The sequence below is a fragment of the Nymphalis io genome, chromosome 10 (assembly GCF_905147045.1).
Source record: "Nymphalis io chromosome 10, ilAglIoxx1.1, whole genome shotgun sequence".
NCBI lineage: Eukaryota > Metazoa > Arthropoda > Insecta > Lepidoptera > Nymphalidae > Nymphalis > Nymphalis io.
In genome coordinates this window covers 11590968-11609647 of record NC_065897.1, presented here as the reverse complement: position 1 = coordinate 11609647, position 18680 = coordinate 11590968, and the positions used below count along the sequence as shown (strand labels likewise).

Here is an 18680-nt window from a genome sequence, read left to right as displayed (position 1 = left end):
TGACTGTTTCAATATAAGCATTAATTCCAACTTTAAACATTCAGTAGATTCGGAGAAATAATCGGACTGTGACAAACGGATACAGAAGTAGGATCCTGTAAAGGTTTCACTTCATCGAATGTATAAAGAAAAAAAATCTAAACAAATTTCCAAAAATGTTACAATTCATATTTTTAGACTATTTATAAACAGAAACCTGGATATTTTCAAAATGAAGAATTATTAAAAGCTTTTATCCTTTTTAAAACCAAGACCATGACATGGGATGACTTTTAAAAAATCTTACATAGTGCTTATCTACGTTGTATGAGGACCTCCTGTGCAAAATGCATTTATACCCCCGGAACCCACCACTTTGCGTTATCAGTTTGTAAGTAGTTAAAACTTTTATCAAGTAGATTATGAATTTAATACATTATAACTGCTATGTTTACAATAACGCCGTAAGTTAGCTATAAAGTACCATCACGAAGTATTTCAAGAAAATATTACTAGCTGTAAGTTGTAATTAATTTTATGTAGTGAAATTGAATGTTAATCGATATATATACATTGGCTTAAACCTAAAATTAGATTTGAGTTAATACTTAATGACTCAACATTATACACTAAAAGCGAACTGTATACTAAATATAGATTTTTTTAATATATTGCTATTAAATTTACACAAGCAGAATCATTTATTTTGATTTTTCACTACGATAAATGCAAAAGTGAGTGTGTATTTGTTTGTTACGCTTGCACATCTTAACTACTCAACCGATCATCATGAAATATTGCGTACAAGTTGTCAGGGATACAGAAAAGACATGGGGTATTTAACACCTGCTGGCCCCCACACACGTGGGTCTGAACTAGCGTTTGATAGTCCAGTTATACCCAGAACTACGAGGCAAAGCTAGTATGCTAAAAAAGAGCTTATGATCCGCTTAATATAAAAAGATTAAGCTTAATTTAGAAACTGATATAATTTTAAAATTATCAGAAATATTTTTTTTATATCTCAATGTTATATTTTAATAAAATTTAATTATAGAATCGACTAAAGCCAAAAATACTACGTGAATTTGTTTATTTTTAATATTTAATATAAAAGATATTTAATATATTACAAAATATATTAATATCTATTTCGGCTATATTACCGGAGTAGTTTGTTCATGCAGAATGTGTATGAACTAACTCGAAACCCACCGCAGAACACGATTAAATGTCAGAAAATATATAATATATATAAGAAATACCTACCTAGGACAGATAATACAAGTCGGTAGGAACAACTTCGAGAAGGAAGCCGATCGAAGAATTCGCTTGGGATGGGCAGCATTTGGCAACCTTCGTCAAGTCCTCAAGTTGTCTATACCGCAATGTTTGAAGACGAAAGTCTTCAACCAATGCGTCTTACCTGCCATGACAATCGGTGCCGAAACGTGGACACTAACTGCGGGACTAGTCCACAAATTCAAAGTCGCTCAGCGTGCTATGGAGCGAGCTATGCTCGAAGTATCTTTGAAGGATAAGATCAGAAATGAGATTATCCGGAAAAGAACCGGAGTCACCGACATAGCTTGCAAAATTAGCAGGCTGAAGTGGCAGTGGGCTGGTCACGTATGTCGTAGGACCGATGGCCGTTGGAGCAGACGAGTCCTAGAGTGGAGACCGCGAATCGGCAAGCGCAGCGTAGGGCGCCCTCCAGCCAGGTGGACCGACGACCTTAAGAAGGTGGCGGGCACCAACTGGATGCGGAAGGCGGAGGACAGGGAGCTTTGGCGCACCTTGGGAGAGGCCTATGTTCAGCAGTGGACAACGATTGGCTGTTGATTGATTGATATAAGAAATATGCGATTTTAATAATTATTATAAACATTTAAAGGATACACGCATTGAAATAGAGGATAACCGTAAATCGGTTTTCTAGAATGATATATAATAATAGTTCTCCAGACCTATTTCGGCCACGGCGGCTAATCTCAGTCCCTTGAATATTATCTTACCTGTATCATATATTCCTTAGTAAACAATTAATTACTATGAATAAATCTGAAACAGTCTGTAAGTTTAAGTCATAGTGACCAAGATTTTGCTTAAAGTAATGCAAAAAATGAAGATGTAATTGGATCGATTTATTTATAACGGTGTATAACACTTCAAAGTAATGATGTATTTACATACTTTAAAATAATATGGCGTTCTCGATTGATCGAATTTATAGATTCGCAATAAGCCAAGGCCACACAAAGTACATTTAACAATTGTCAAAGAGTTTTCGAACTTAGCTGTCGTTAAATTATTCAATTCAATACCTCACCTATTGATCACATGATAAATCAATACGTATGTTATTTCCATACATTTCGTGTTTTCTACAAACGACATCGATAACAGCTTCGTGACTTTGTCTACAGTCATTGGATATGAAATACGTAGAAGTCGCAAAACACTGAAAATAATATAAATCCAGCAAGTTCACATGAACTGTAATAATATTAATAATTATTATTATGTCATTACCAATAGACGGATTTCATAACTTGGTTGCTTGTTTCAAAACTAGTTGAATTTTTTAATAATCGGAATCTTCATAAGGATTTTTTTTCAACAAGCTATAGACACATATTTTAGTTCAAGTTTGGTCGCTCTGGGCCCGGGCCTACTCGGCCTTTAGAGAAATCCGCTCCTGATTACCAAATTATACGTCCTATTATAGACTCATCGATAAAAGTTGCATGGAACAAAATCATACAGTGCTAATGATGATTGATGAAAAATTATCGGAATTTCCTTTATAATATTTAACATATAAATATTACGTAAGGAATAAGTTGTTCAATCTCATAAAGTTAAATATTTACTAGCATATTAATCATATCCGTAACAGCCTTTGAATGTCCCACTGCTGGGCTCATTCCACCACGTTGCTCATGCGGGTTGGTGGAAATTTATCATATGCTATTGAATTAAAAATTGTCAAACATTTATTGCCTGTTAAATGTAGCCGAGATGGCTCAGTGGTTTAACTGCGGAAATTTTAAGTTTTGATCTCTTATGAATCTCATCTTTTATGAATTTTCATGTGCTTAATTTGTATTTATAATTCATTTCGTGCTTAACGGTGAAAGAAAACATCGTGAGGAAATCTGCATGTGTCTAATTTCACTGAAATTCTGCCACATGTGAATTCCGCCAACCCGCTCCAAGCCTTCTCCTCAAAAAAGGAGAGGAGGCCTTAGTCCAGTGGAACATCAGACTATTTCTATTTACATTATAAACATTTATTAATTGCTTATTACTAATTTATTCAGATAAAAATGTTAAAGTTTGTATACCTTAAGAAGAGTATTAATATGAAATTCGAAACGAAATTAAAACGTTTACAATTCACATTTAATTATTATTGAATACTTGCTTCCGTTTGGGTGGTCTATCACAAAAGTGCGCTGATGCGTGATGGATGTGTATAAAAATAAATTATATTTTACTACACCAGTGACCGGTAACGCCTTGCGGTTTTCTTCTCTAAACATTGCATCCGTGTATATGTTTTCGACGACATCATCATAAAAATTTGGCTTTTAACCGAAATTATATCTTGGATACAATGGTAAAAATTAAGAAAAAAAAAACTCAAATGTCAAAAACGATTTTACGTAATACACAGGCGATTGACCACTATAACAGTAAATTGAACAATTTTGTTTAATGAAATGGAAATACATCTTTGAGCTATATATGATAGGAATGCATATATTACATTATAAGATAGAGTACTGTACGTTTAAGAGCAAGAGAAAATATTAATTTAAATTTCTTCAAGCGCGGCACGCTGCGTCGTCATATTGAAAAATGTTAAATAAACAAGGTGTAGACAGGGAACATTTATATTAATAAATAATAAGTCGGCTCACAGGGTGGTACATAAATCCATCCTGCTGATGGCCGTCACAATACTAATATATTAAGACAAATGTTATTGCAAGTTATGTTATTTTTAGACCGTCCTCCGAAACACAAAACGGCAACATAGTCGACTGCTATCATAGACATATTAATTAAGGTTGAAACTTTAATGTAATTATATAACCACAAAGACTTTGAAAACAATACACATCAAGTTATTTATTATTATGAATAAATAATGAAATAAATATGAAAATAAACAAAACATTACGTAATGAATGAGTGAATTAATGAGGGATGCATATAATTCAAATACATAAAATAATAATAGTAAGGAAGTTTATTATAGTATTGTTGTTGCCAGGCTTAAGCCTTCTCTCCTCTGGTGTAAATAGCTTGAAGTTTATTCCAGGAAGCTGCAATGCGGACTGATGGTACATATGGTGCATATGGACTTTCCTCACGAATTATAAGCATAAATTGAGCACATGAGAACTCAGAAGCATTCTTTGGTTAAGATTCACGTATTTTAAGTACATCACCATAATTACAGCTCAAATTAAGCGTATGGGAGCGTAAAATGTCTGGCGAAGTAATTATTTGTTATAAGGGTGCGCATATAATGGGGCGTGACATGTGGCCGCGGCTGCTAGAATTAACAGCTATGGTACGTTCGGTCAATATGGCATTGTCATACGATACAAGCTGTTTTTAAATTAGCTACAAAGACCACCATGCATCTTGCCTTGTTACTTATGTAATTGAGTATGAGTTAAGAAGTTAGTGCGCTCGTATTCATTAGTATATTTTAACCAATTCATCAAATAAATTATACACTTTCGACCTGACTCTGTTTAATTGAAATTAATGTTAAAAATAAATGTTTTTTGAAATTAGTCCTTTCATCATAATCGTGACTTCCACGTTTTCATTTTGACTATAGTAAGGCTCTGAGTTTAGGTATATCTTTGATTATAAGGCCACCTGGTTGCTTCCAGTTAGCGTTTTGTATACTTTCTGTTATTTAAATACAAACCAAACAATACCGTACTAAGCAATCAGGCCGTAGACAAAGTTTTTTTTTCAATTGTTCTAGCAGTTCTTACAAAAACGAATATACTGTTCCGATTTACACGAAGCTGTCACATCGTAATAGGCTATAGTTTCAAGATATAGCCGTAACGTCAATGTAAAACTATTCTGTAACTCATTTTGTTTCTCACTCGTGAAATTGAATTTTGATAGCCGACTTACTATGATACGCTATTTTGATGTATATATGAATAATATAAATTGACTATAATAACTATAGCTTATACGTGATTATTTGAAAACATAACAGTTTTTGACATTTTACGATCGTGTTCTGCGGTGTTCGTGTTTGTTCTCACAGAAAAGCTCTAATTAATTAATAATAGCTTATACATGTGTGGTGGTTTTATTTGCTTTAATTTATTTGTGAATAATTGCATTCGTTGATGGTGCGTGGTAGTTTTTTTTTATGTTATAGCCAGGCGGACGGGCAAATGGGCCACCTGATATTAAGTGGTCACGACCGCCCATAGACAGTGGCGTTTTAAGAAGTATTAACCATCCCTTATATCGCTAATGCGCCACTAACCTTGGGAACGACGATGTTATATCTCTTGTGCCTGTAGTTACACTAGCTAACACATCCTTCAACCCGGAACGAATCAATAGTAAGTATTGCTGTTTAGCGATAGAATAATGATGAGTAGGTGGTCCTTACCTAGACGGCCTTGCACAAAGCCCTACCACGTAGTACGAAAGATATATGGCTTAGTATGAAAGATTATGGCTAAGAAAGTACGGCTTAATAACAACTGTGTGTTTTAACTTATCGAATGAACTATACAAACACAGACGTTGATTTTTTACATATAAAATACCCTTCTATTCATCCTTACTAATAGTAATAATGCAAAAATTACACTGTCTGTATGTTACGCTTTCACGGCTAAACTTTTGAACTGAGCTTGATGAAATTTGATATAAAGTAAGTTTAAACCCCAATGAAGGATATAGTTTTTATACCTTAATAATAGTCCTCCAGACCAATTTTGGCGGCGGTCAATCTTAAGAAAGATTAAACAACTGCATAGGACATATTATAGAGCACAAGTGTGTCAGGGTGCACTGTCTATTCCCTAAATCTCATAATCCGTTGGAACACGACCGGAAAGAGTTCAGGTGCAGGACTAACGGCTTTACGTGCTTTCCGAGGCACAGGAACCTTTTGTACCGTAATAAGCGGGTAAAGTCACGGGCGAATACTAGTTTCAAATAAAATTTATGTTGCATTTCTTAGTATTTATTAAACGGTAAACAAAGATTTTTTTCTAAGGCTAAAATTGTTTTATATAATGCTCCTTATTCGCTAGTATCCCGTACAAGAAGCTCCTTACTCGGTAGTAGCTCTTAGAGTCAATTTCCTAATGTACTATTGCAACGCATTGATAGTGAGCAGTGTACCAACACTCGACATCTTGCCTTTGAGACCGGTGGTATCACACAGGTAGACTTACAATAATCGTCTGACTGAATTTAAATAATACCTCTTGGATACTTCTTTCATTAATTGATACGGTTTCCTACGTAAAATAATTAATAATGAAATAAAGCGCAACGAACAAACTTTTAGTTAGGATATCGTTATCAGGTCCGCGTAGATATTCCAATTGTTGCATTTAAAAAAAACACATCCATTTCACTTTTCGTTTCGTAAATAGAACCAAGCACACGTGATATCTATATGCACTTAATATAATTAATTAAACAATACCTAACATATAATAATAATAATAATGTCCTCATTTTCAAGAGAGAGTAGTCAACTTCGTAGGAGATATTATAGTGCACAAGTGTGTGTGCAAGCACAGGTGCATTCTCTATTCCCAAACTCTCATAATCCGATGGGACGGCAATCCGACACGACCGGACAGAGTTCAGGCGCAGGACCAACTACTTTACGTGCTTTCCGAGGCACGGGAGTGTACACACTTCCAACTTCCAAACTCCGGGCTGCTACTGAGAATTTTCTTACAGAAAAACCCAATAACTTTTTATTGGCCTGACCTGGGAATTGGATCCAGGACCTCCGGGTCTCCGGTCTTATATCAAACCACTAGACCAACTCGATTCGAAAGTAAACTCTCTGTCTATTACGCTTTCACGGCTAAATCACTGACACAATTTTGATGAAACTTTGTAAGAAGCAAGCTTGAACCCGAAGAATAGATTATTTTTTATCTGACACCTACCACCTGCCCCTATCACGCGTTAAAAAGTAGTGTAAAATAAAAATAATAATATGTATGACATTAAATGAGAACATACTTCAGTTAATATATATATACACACACGACTATTCATACTTATACATATATATATATATATATATATATATATATATATATATATATATATATATATAATACATATCTGCACGTGATATGGTTATGTTATTATTGTAATAGTTACAAAATTATATCAATAAAAAAATATAGTATTCTTTAATAATGATATTGATTCGATTTTCTTTTTTTGTATTCCTGTATAGTATTTTTGTAGATATGAATTGATACCAATTCAAATACAGTGATCTTTCATATGAAATGCTTCGGAGATAAACACGCGTCGGAATAATTAACCTCATTCACATCTGACCATTAGAGCAAAGTAATAGAAACAGATAGACGTTGTGTTTTTATAAAAAAAAAATAGTTAATCAAAATAGATTTAATTCATTTAATAGTCCTTATAGAGTCAACATGGTTCAGTGGTTACAACACGTTAATCTTAACCGAAGGTTGTGGTTCTAGCCTGGGCAAGCACCAGTGAAATTTGATGTTTAGTCTTTACCTCGCAGTGGGCAGACCGTTACTTAAACTAAGGTAGTAAGTAAATTAGTAAAGTATACGATCCTTATGATTAATAGATTCGCACAGGGTGCCATCTGATAGAAGTGGATATTTTTCTTGAATAATTATATAAATATATAATACTTATATCTAGCATGTGTTCTAATGCCTCTTAAATTTTTTATCCAACTGTCATAACGATTAACGATCAGCCGAGTGCTATACAAGTCGATGTACTGTAGCGCCTTCAAGAATTACTACAAAATGGATAATAAAAACCCTTCTCCGTGAAAAAATACTCTGCTATTTTTTGTAGCCGGTTAAACGTTATCGAGTCTTTTTACCTCAAATATATATATCAATGTTTTATATGATATATTAGTACAAAGCATACCCGCAACATCGAGTAGGGTGGTTAACTGCTCTATTATCTTTATCTATGCAAGAATTGACATTAATAAAAACTAGTAAATATGTGTAATATATAGATTTTAGTATTTAATATCAATGTGATTTTAAATCATACAGCAATGAGTAAGACTAACATATTGACGATGCAGCTTCCTATTGTTTTTACGGAACGCTCTATACCAAACTCGCCAAACACAAACACCACGCAATAAAGCGCTGTCAGCGCTTGTTTCCGATCACTTTGATCGTCCGGTTGTCATTGTAGTTAAAACATTTTGCCGGACAGTTGAGCCCATATATACAATTTAATGGCATTAAGTAAGCAATTGAATTGAACGTACAATTTAAATTTAGTGTTCCGGCTTGCATTGATAATATTCTTAAGAAAGAGATCGCTTATATGTTATGTATATTTTCGAATATGTAATGTCAATATATCCTTCCTGGGGAAGGTAATAAAATTTCGCAGATCATATTACTTTGTACAAAATTATGTTTAGATGATAAGAGCTTGGAGTTAGTATTCGTTGATTTTCATGCAACATTAATTTAATTGTATATAATATGTATGTTATAAATAAAAGGAGAAACTATTGAGTTTCTTGCTATTTATTCTCGGTGCCAATTCTATTTAGCCGGTGGTAATTGTATATTAAATTAATTCATGAAAAATATGCGGTTGAAAAAATGGCGGTTGAAAAGAGTCTACTTGAATATAAAATTAAAGTTTAATTTGATTAGTTTTTTAAACATATAACACGAACTATAAAACTTATTTTTTTACCGAAGCTATCAAAAGATAATTTAGTGTTTTCTTTGTTCCATAGAGTTTGGTAACTTGTGTTAAATCTACCCAACTGAATTAATTAAATGGGCAGTGAAGTTATAGCCTTTATAAAGGGTCCTACTTTAAGCTTCGAACTGAATTTCTGGTACAATGTTTGTCGTAAATTATCAGATGTGAAGTTTAGTATGGTGCTATGAAATTTTGATTAGGACTCTGTTAGATATCTGATATAAAGAAAATACAAGTTTTGTTTATGGCTTTTAAACATTTAAAGCATCAATTTAAATTTAATTTTAGGCAATTGCGCCTAAGTTTTACGCATTGTCTAGCGATGTAAAGTCGCTGATTCGATGATCGTTCATGAATCCTTGGACTATTTTCGTAACCTTTTACTCTCAATGTAAGATAATAATAATAATAATAAAATACTTTTTTTAAATAAAGAAACACAATGTACAAAAATATGCAGTCTCTGAGCAGATATACAAATAGGCGGTCCTATTGGATAAAAAGCAATTCTATCAGAAAAATTAAGAGTAATAGAAAAATATTGCTACATAAACAAATAAAAAGGCAAGATGCATAACTATCTATTACAATTGTATAATGATAATAATAATATGTATAATATGCATATTTATAAATATATATATCTAAAACATGAAACTTATACAGTCAAGGATTTTATGATTAGAATCCAAATAATTTTAAACGTAAGTCAGGTTGTGTGACGTAGTTTTTAAATTTACGTTAAATTAGAAGAAATAAAAGAAATATTAACAATTCTTGTATACTTCAATAAAAACGAATACATTTTAGAACGTGTTGGAAATTAGTTATTTTAAAATTTCAGATTGCTAGCTCGAACTATGCTAGGAGTTATGCCAACATTCCTCAGTAGGGTTTCGTACTTATGCAAATTCAACGAAACAAAGTTATTGTTCGGTTAATCATGTGTTCTGCATATTAACAAGGGCACGTTAAGATTGTACATTATAGCTCTCAAACTTACTAATGCAATTAAGCTTTAAATCGTTTTGATTTAATTATAATTGATATGTTGAAGTATATTTTTTTCATTCATTCATTAATTCATTTTCATTCTTGAATAGGGTTTAGGAAAAAATATTATCAACATTAAATAAAATTCGAGTCCATAAAAAGTTTCAACCCTTATTTTGCACTGTTAGAAGTGGTATATTTTCTTCAGTTTAAATGGGACCAAATAAGACAAATAAAACAATAAATAATTTTTCAAATCGGTTCATAAATGTCAGACATTAGAATATCATGTCATGCATATCATATAGAATGTCATGCATGGGAAATCATCGAAAGGTAAACTAGACTCTTAAGGGAGCTCGATTATGTGAGTTTTTAATCACTTAAATTCTTAGATTCCCATTCTCGAGGAGTATTTGCGTGATACGGCAACGCAAGGCCATTCCGTCTGCCTTCCTCTTCAGTCGACAGCACCACTAATCGTATTCGTATAGAAAAGCTATACACAATCGTCTTGACAAAAGTCTAGACTGTCAATCAGTTACTAACATTGATGCAATAAACGCAACTCCATTTATAAACATTAACGATTTAGTCTAGAATGGCTTTGACACAGGCATGCACTAAATTTTCCAATGTGTACCAAACTTATAAATCATAATGATTATGTTCTATGGAATTGAACAATGAAATGATTACGAGCCATTCCAAAAATATTCAACACTCAAATTATGAATCAGCTCTATATTATGTAAGCTAGTTTGCTACAAGCTTATGCATTTAGTATTTATCTTACTGGACTTCCTAGAAAGCAATTGAGAATATTTAAAATGAACGCCGCCATTTATTAAAGTGTATGAGTATTTAAAGTAACGGTTTCGCGCATGGTCGTAATTAGCTCATTTTTTATCTGTGGTATACCATAGATACTTAAAAAGAAAAATATCGATCAATTAGTAAAGGTTTCGCTTTCGTCTTTTTAATATTGAATAATTAATATGTAGTACGTAGTATTTAATTTAAATGTTCAAAAATTTTCAATGTTCACGTAAATTAAACATTAGTATCATTTTTGATCGATTCGATTCGAAGAATTGTATGAAATTCGAAAAAATACTTGTATGTCTATAGATTTTGTTGAATAATACGTTTTAGTTTAATTCTCATTTTAACAAAAATATTAACTAAAAAAATTATTAAGTTAAGTTATTATCAATATTTACTTAATATTTTAATTTAATTCATACATCCAATTCTAAAATTCATCTTTTAAGTTTGTAATACATTTGTAATATAGATGAAAATACGGTGGATCAATCGGATTTAAAAAAAAACACCTGAGTTGAGCTGAGTTTCTTTCGACGGTTCTTCTCAGGGTTAAGTGTTTCTTTTCCGAACCGGTGATAATTTCTAGTTTGACTATATATATAAGTAAGTGTAATGCTTCAATGTTATATAAATTATTTTGATTTTTTAATTAATTTTTTTCGCGGGATATAGAAAAGCAAACAATTTAATGTCACTCAGTCAGAAGGATGTTGTCATAAGATAAACATTTCGCTTGCAGTTGAAAGCATGAGTACATCTTATTATTCAAGTATAATGGTAAAGATGAAAGTTGCGTTTGTTTGTTCTCAAAGATCCATTCGAAATTACTTAATTAGTCGACATTTAATTTTACGGGATGTTAGCATATACTTACAAGATGGTTGTAGGGAGTATGTCTTTTATGTTGAGTAAATTTTATGAGACATGACTTATTAAGTATAACGAGAACTGAGTAAAATTATTTTATATTCTACACCTTACCTGTACCATGTCCTAAAACCATGTCTGCAAAATGCACTATGAATACGGTTGCTTTTGTATATATTATTCATTTACAATAAATAAACAAATAATACAAATTATATTTATTGTCAATTAATGAAACAATAAAATAAAATCTAAGAAGACGCACAAGACACTGTCTTATCGCTTAGACAGTAACCTTAACACAAACATAATAAATATAGTTGTAAGATATATATTAAAAGATGCCCTGTTGGTTTTAGCCGTGCAAAGTCGGGATGGTCACTAGTCATATATATAGAACTAACGAGCTTATGTGCAGACGCTCGTTTGCGACAATCCGCAGCCATTGACGACTGATTGCTTAATTGCTTCGTTTAATCAAATACCACTTAAGAAACGCACGCAAGCTGTGTTTAGACGCAACCGACTTATCGATAAACTTCGGTGGGTCGTGTTTAAAGCTTTATAGAAGGGCGATTTTATTACGAGACTCGTAATAAAATGTATATAATGTGTTTAATTTAATGTTTAGTTTAAATGCAACACATACACATAAACTCCGTGTATGGGATAATTATATTTGAACCTTTATAATTTATTATGTAATTGAATTAAGAAATTATTTATAATTTAGTTACATTGAAGTCCTCAAAAATACATCAAAATACAAATTTACATAAGAATAACTCAAATTAAGAAATTTAATAAATATATATAAATAATAAATACTTTTTAATTTGATTTTGCGAGAATTTTTTCGTAATCATTTGGCACTGAAACTCCAAGTGTTTCATCTCAAACTACACAGAGATTCATTTCAGTGGCAATTTTAAGTTAAATTAAGTTTTGTAAAATATCAATTTAAAAGTGAATGTAATAGCCCACGTGAATAAAGTATATTTTGATATTTAATTTTGAATTAGGCATTCTGTATTTTCCGCTGCAGCTTCCGCCCTTAAAATTGTTTCTCTGACAGGTTAAGTCCATCCTCGTTCCGAAAAAAACAGCGTCATAACTCTTTAGCTTATCTAACTTTTTACCATTATTACGATTTATACAAGGGGGTTCAATTAGAGTAGATATCTGAAGATCCGACCCGTGCAGAGATCCCTTGAATTTCTGTCCAGAGGGTGTTTACTATTTGTAGTTTTGCAGGGATAGTAAAAAACTTCGTTTAAATAAGAGAGAACCTTCGGTTAGCTTTAACCAAAATTAGAAAAAAATATGTAGTCATAAAAAAATGTTCTTAATCAAAACAGTCGGTAGAGTAATTTATCTTCTCTTTCAACTCTTTAATAATTTAATTAATAATATTTAAAAAAAAAAAACAATCTTTTAAATAATATAGTAAAAATCCTCGCGAATTTGCTGACGCTATCACTAGAGGTCGGGAAAGGTCGCATCCCATTCTGATCTAACGCTACGATTTATTATGCTAATTTTTTTTTATATTTGCCGGCAATATCAATGACTCTACTCCACCTGATGGTAAGTGGTAGTAGAGTCCAAACGCGACGACGGCCAGTACAGTCGGGAAGAATATTCTGCTCTAACCGCCCCCGTCGGTCTCCCTCTGCCGGCCCACAAGATGTTCCTTCCTCCGGGTTCTTTCACACCTCGTTTGAAGGAACCCGGGTTGTAAGAGGAGGGGAACACTGTGAGCTGGTAAAGAATTCCATTTTTTGGAAGACGACAAAGAAAGGAGTTGCCAAATTTCTTTGTGCGTGATGGAATTGATGTCACAGTTAGGCGGTGATATCGAGAGCCAGCACGCGTAGACTTATGAAGGAAGGGGGAAGTAGGAATTAGAGAGTATAATTCCTTAGAGCACTCGCTGTGATAAAGTGGATAGAAAGCGCTCAGCGCTGCTATCTCTCGACGCAATTGAAAAGGCTTGAGGGTGTTTGTGACCTTTACGTCGCCAATAATGCAAACTGCACGTCGCTGCAACCGATCCAAGGCCTCCAGTAGGTACTTAGCGGAGCCATCCCAAATGTGTGAGCAATATTCAACGCAAGACGGTACTTGTGTTTTGAACAATAGGCACAGTTGTTGTGGCGTGAAAAAACGTCGCACCTTGTTCAGAACTCCGAGTTTCCGCAAAACTGTTTTTATAACAACCTCGATGTAATCCTTTGGACTAAGTTTGCACCGAACATCAATTCTCAGCATGGCGTTTTGCTTTGTATCTCCAGCGTAGTGCCACAGAAGAAGGGAAGAGGGGAAAATGGTGACTTTTCGCTGTGAGAGCGCATACCTGTGTTTTCTTGGCATTAAACTCAACAAGATTATCAGAGCCCCATTTGGCGATGAGTTCTAACGTCCTATCGAGTTTAATAACAAGATACCCCCGCCTCTCCTCAATTTCCGCTCGCCCAGCTACTGCGCGTCCGTGGTATCCTCCATGCACTGTACTGTCGTCTGCATAGTAATGTATGTTCCCAAGGGAGAGCATATCATTGATATGCAAAAGAAAGAGTGTGGGGGATAACACAGGTAATTATTGCTTTATAATAATTTTCTGTATTAAAAACAAAAAATATAATGTACTAATATCAGATAAAACTATTGGTCTATATTTGTTAATGTTTGGCATATTTTAATGATTAATCAATATATGTAATACGTATGATCTCATACGAAACATTTGTAAGAATTGTTTACTTTATTATGGTGCAATGGTCATAAATTCAATGCGGACAAAGAGCCTACAGCCAACGTGCAAACATTGCAACCTTGCCAGATGTGATTATTTATTTAGTTGTGTTCAAGTTAATTTTTTATTAAGGTTTTATACACACTGCCCCTTATATATATAGGTATACTTTTTTTATACTGTTAAAGTAGACGTACATTTAGTATGAGCTGTTGTATAATTTTATTTTATTACGTTGGTAGAATTATTATACTTTATTTCATAAATTGTTTTATAATCTATATTCATTTTTATGTTATCTAGTATCAAACGTGAGAGTAGTACATGAATTGTTTTTTTTTTTAAATTGGTATAGTTGGATGTGCCTGATGAGACTTTTACATGTTTAAAATATTTTATTGTAATATAATAACTCAAACTAAACTTTGAATAAGTAATTTATGTTTTTGTTAGGCATAATTCGTATTCTAGTGTTCAGAAAAGGTTAAGAAATGTCGACAAAGATTATTTTGGGCTTACTTAATTAATTGATTCTTGTGTGAATTATATATTTTTTTGTATTTCATTTTTAAAACTAAGTTTATCTGTTGCTGCAATTTCGCATGTATTAACTTATAATTATAACGGCTTAAACTAAGGAGTGATTATCGACAATAATTAGTGATGTATTCGAGTTTATATTCTGGCTCATCTATCATTTGTATGATTTTTGTCCGTATGTGGGGCTGTGGGAGGGCCGAGACGATGCTAATGTTGTCTCCACCAAACAGGAACTGCCCCTTCCCGTTCCCGCTCCGCTGTTTCCTTCTGGATCATGACGGTCTCAGAGAAGAAGGCTAAGGCCCTCCACGCCCATTTCCTGAGGAGCATCGCCAACACGATTGCTCTCACGGATAGGTCTTGTCTGAATTCACGGACCAGGATCTCCCTTGCCACACCCCACGCGGGGCACGCCTCCAACGTATGCTGAGCGGTGTCCCGGTCCGCGCCACAGTGGTGAAACATCGCCATCGATTCGCGTCCGATCTTACACAGGTATTCTCCAAAACAACCGTGACCGGTCATTACCTGCGTAAGTCGGTAGGTGACTCGTCGCTTTCGTCTCATACAGGCTTCGAAGGCTGGCAATTGTTAGCGATCCTTAGGCCAAGGTAGCATACGACCTCGGTAATCCGTTGAACACCTCTATGTCTATGTATTTAAGTGTATATGTACGTTGTTTACTTACCGTACCGTAACAGCCTGTGAATGTCCCACTGCTGGGCTAAAGGCCTCCTCTCCTCTTTTTGAGGAGAAGGTTTGGAGCTTATTCCACCACGCTGCTCCAATGCGGGTTGGTAGAATTCACATGTGGCAGAACTTCAGTGAAATTAGACACATGCAGGTTTCCTCACGATGTTTTCCTTCACCGTAAAGCACGAGATAAATTATAATCACAAATTAAGCACATGAAAATTCAGTGGTGCTTGCCCGGGTTTGAACCCACGATCATCGGTTAAGATTCACGCGTTCTTACCACAGGGCCATCTCGGCTTTTTTTGTTGTTTACTTAATAGATGATAAATATTGAATAGTTAATACGAATGTCAATCAGGAATATTATCTGCGTATTATAAGTTTTATTTTGTTGTACGAACACTGTTATTAATATATTATTTCAGTACAAAAATAGATTACCCATTTTATATATATTTCGGATTTTTTTATTTTTAAAGGACTGAATTTGTTGCAAAATTAATTTAATCTTAAACTCAAAGATAGCGACAGATTGCAATAGTTATTATTATATATTTTTTTCAATACACACTCGAAGACATAAATAAATATATAGATTCGTCTTAAGCGAAGTAAAATCAAATAATAAAATTTAAATTATCAAGTAAATTCAAAGACTATTACACTCGACTGCAGCCCACGGTGACCAATCTCAATGGAGACTAGCCAAATTCGTAGGAGATATTTTTATGCACGAGTGTGTACACAAACACGGCTTATTCCCTCATACTCATAATCCGAATAGACGGCAATCCTGGACAACCAGAGACAAAGGAGGTAGGCTATGCCCTTCCTTGGGGTTCAAGCTTAGTTCATACCAAATTTTATCAAAATTAGTTGTGTCGTTTTGCTGTGAAAGCGTAACAGACTGACAGAGTACTTCTTATTCAGAGTATTTAAGCTCGTCTAGGTGGGTACCACCCACTCATCAGATATTCTACCGCAAAACAGCAGTACTTGGTATTGTTGTGTTACCGTTTGAAGGATGAGTGAGCTAGTATTGTATTGTAGTAATTACAGGCACAAGGGACCTAACATCTTAGTTCCCAAGGTTGGTGGCGCATTGGTGATGTAAGCGATCGTTAATATTTCTTACAATGCCAATATCTAAGAGCGTTGGTGACCACTTACCATCAGGTGGCTGATATGCTGCAATATATATTTATAATATATATGTATATACATTTTCTTTTAATAACTGGATCCTAAATTTTCCGTTTATATCTCCCTTTTATTATATTATTATATCGATATTATTACATTGATATTCACGGAAGGAGGGGTTGGTGCATCATGGCAACATGGCAAAAAATAGCTTAGATATCACATAGTATATTATGAACATTTCAAAGAAATGACAAACGTGATATCCAGTGATTTTGCTCAGTAAGATATCTAGTGCCTGAGGTGTGGAGTTACAAAACAAACGCTACCTCCCATTAGACCACAGATGTACTTTAAGTATTTATTAGAGGGAGAGATTGAGGCTGTGACAGTGCACCCGGACAGTAACAGTGACGGTAGAAGCAAAGGCCCCACCCCAACTCCGTATAAGAAGTTTGGAGGCAATTCTGTCCACGCCTCTCCACTTCGGGATAGTATATATTTAAAGTATATGATTAATAATAATTTTGATTTTCATTTCATTCAACACATGCAGTTTTAACGTTTACGTTATAGTAAGTAATTGGTGGCTCATCAAAACTTAGTGGTGTCTAGAATTGAACACGCGATCTACAGTTAGTACCCACGCTTTTTTTCCACTGGACCACTGGTCAAAACTTAATTTAATAACATGGTGAATGAAGATTAATATCAATTCAAATAAACCACAAATTATATATTGCAACCAGTTCCGATTATCTGCGACGTCATTATTATAATAATTCAAATTTGAAATATTAATTATTATGTGTCACGTTAATTATTCCCCTATGCGTTTGCCTCTTAAATAATAAATAAAAATAAAAAAAATGTAAAATTGCCTCTTCAGTTACAATTAAAAGGTGCTCAATTAAAGTAAATTCTCATAAGAAGTTCCATAATGTAAAATAATCTGTGAATAAAAAGCAATTATTTTTTAGGTACTCTTCGTATAACAATATATTAATACAACTAACAGTAGGTACATAATAATTTCTGATACATATATATGTATATATATGTATATAATACATTACAAAAGAACGAGTATTATTTACATGTATTTTATCAATTACACCTGTAATTATTTATCTAGAATAATACTTGGCGTTTAATTATCTTTCTCTAAAACATTATATTTAGGATGTGAATTATGATGAAATTTTGATAGATTCTGGTACACAGAATATTAAATTATAATTTTTATTTATATAATATAATAACATATAATCACAATAAATTTAAGATAAAATTATTAACATTACGAATGTAATAAATTTACAATACATTTATAACTTAATCAAACAATTTATACATACATTAATGTATTAAATATTATAGAAAAAGATAAATTGTTAAACATGATATATTTGTAATGAAAATAATAAAAATATGAACTTACTCATTGTACAATAATTGTGATACTCCAATAAAAATGTCCAATTATAGAACTGTTACAAATCTATGCAAACGGCACGTATATATTCACAAAGCACAACATTAATAGCACAAATTGCATCCAATATTCAAGCGCACGAAACTTTCTGAAAACTTAGACGGTATGCTAACGTGCTTGCGTAGATCGTAGCACGTAATACGGAACGCGTGCGTACAACTTGGCGTCCGACGCGAGAATGAAATTAAGCATCGAATTCGAGCAGGCAACTACGTCATTACCAATTTATCGCCCATAATGCTTCTGAGTGATGCGCTTTTTTGTTACCGGCATGTGTTAGTCTTATCATAACAGATGCAACTACAGCAATCTGATGATATTTTTATCAATAATGTATCTTTAATAGTTTAGTTCCTATGAAGTTACGCTATCGATTGT

At 33.4% G+C, this 18680-nt stretch overlaps 1 protein-coding gene across 1 annotated transcript in view; it reads right to left on the bottom strand.

Annotated features, from left to right (window-relative positions):
• Positions 1 to 18466, bottom strand: part of LOC126771161 (uncharacterized) — a 73791-nt gene extending 55325 nt beyond the window's left edge. Inside the window, exon 1 of the mRNA XM_050490916.1 lies at positions 18249 to 18466. The gene's annotated coding sequence lies outside the window, so the exon portion shown is untranslated. The remainder of the gene's footprint in view (positions 1 to 18248) is intronic.
• Positions 18467 to 18680: the final 214 nt, after the last annotated feature.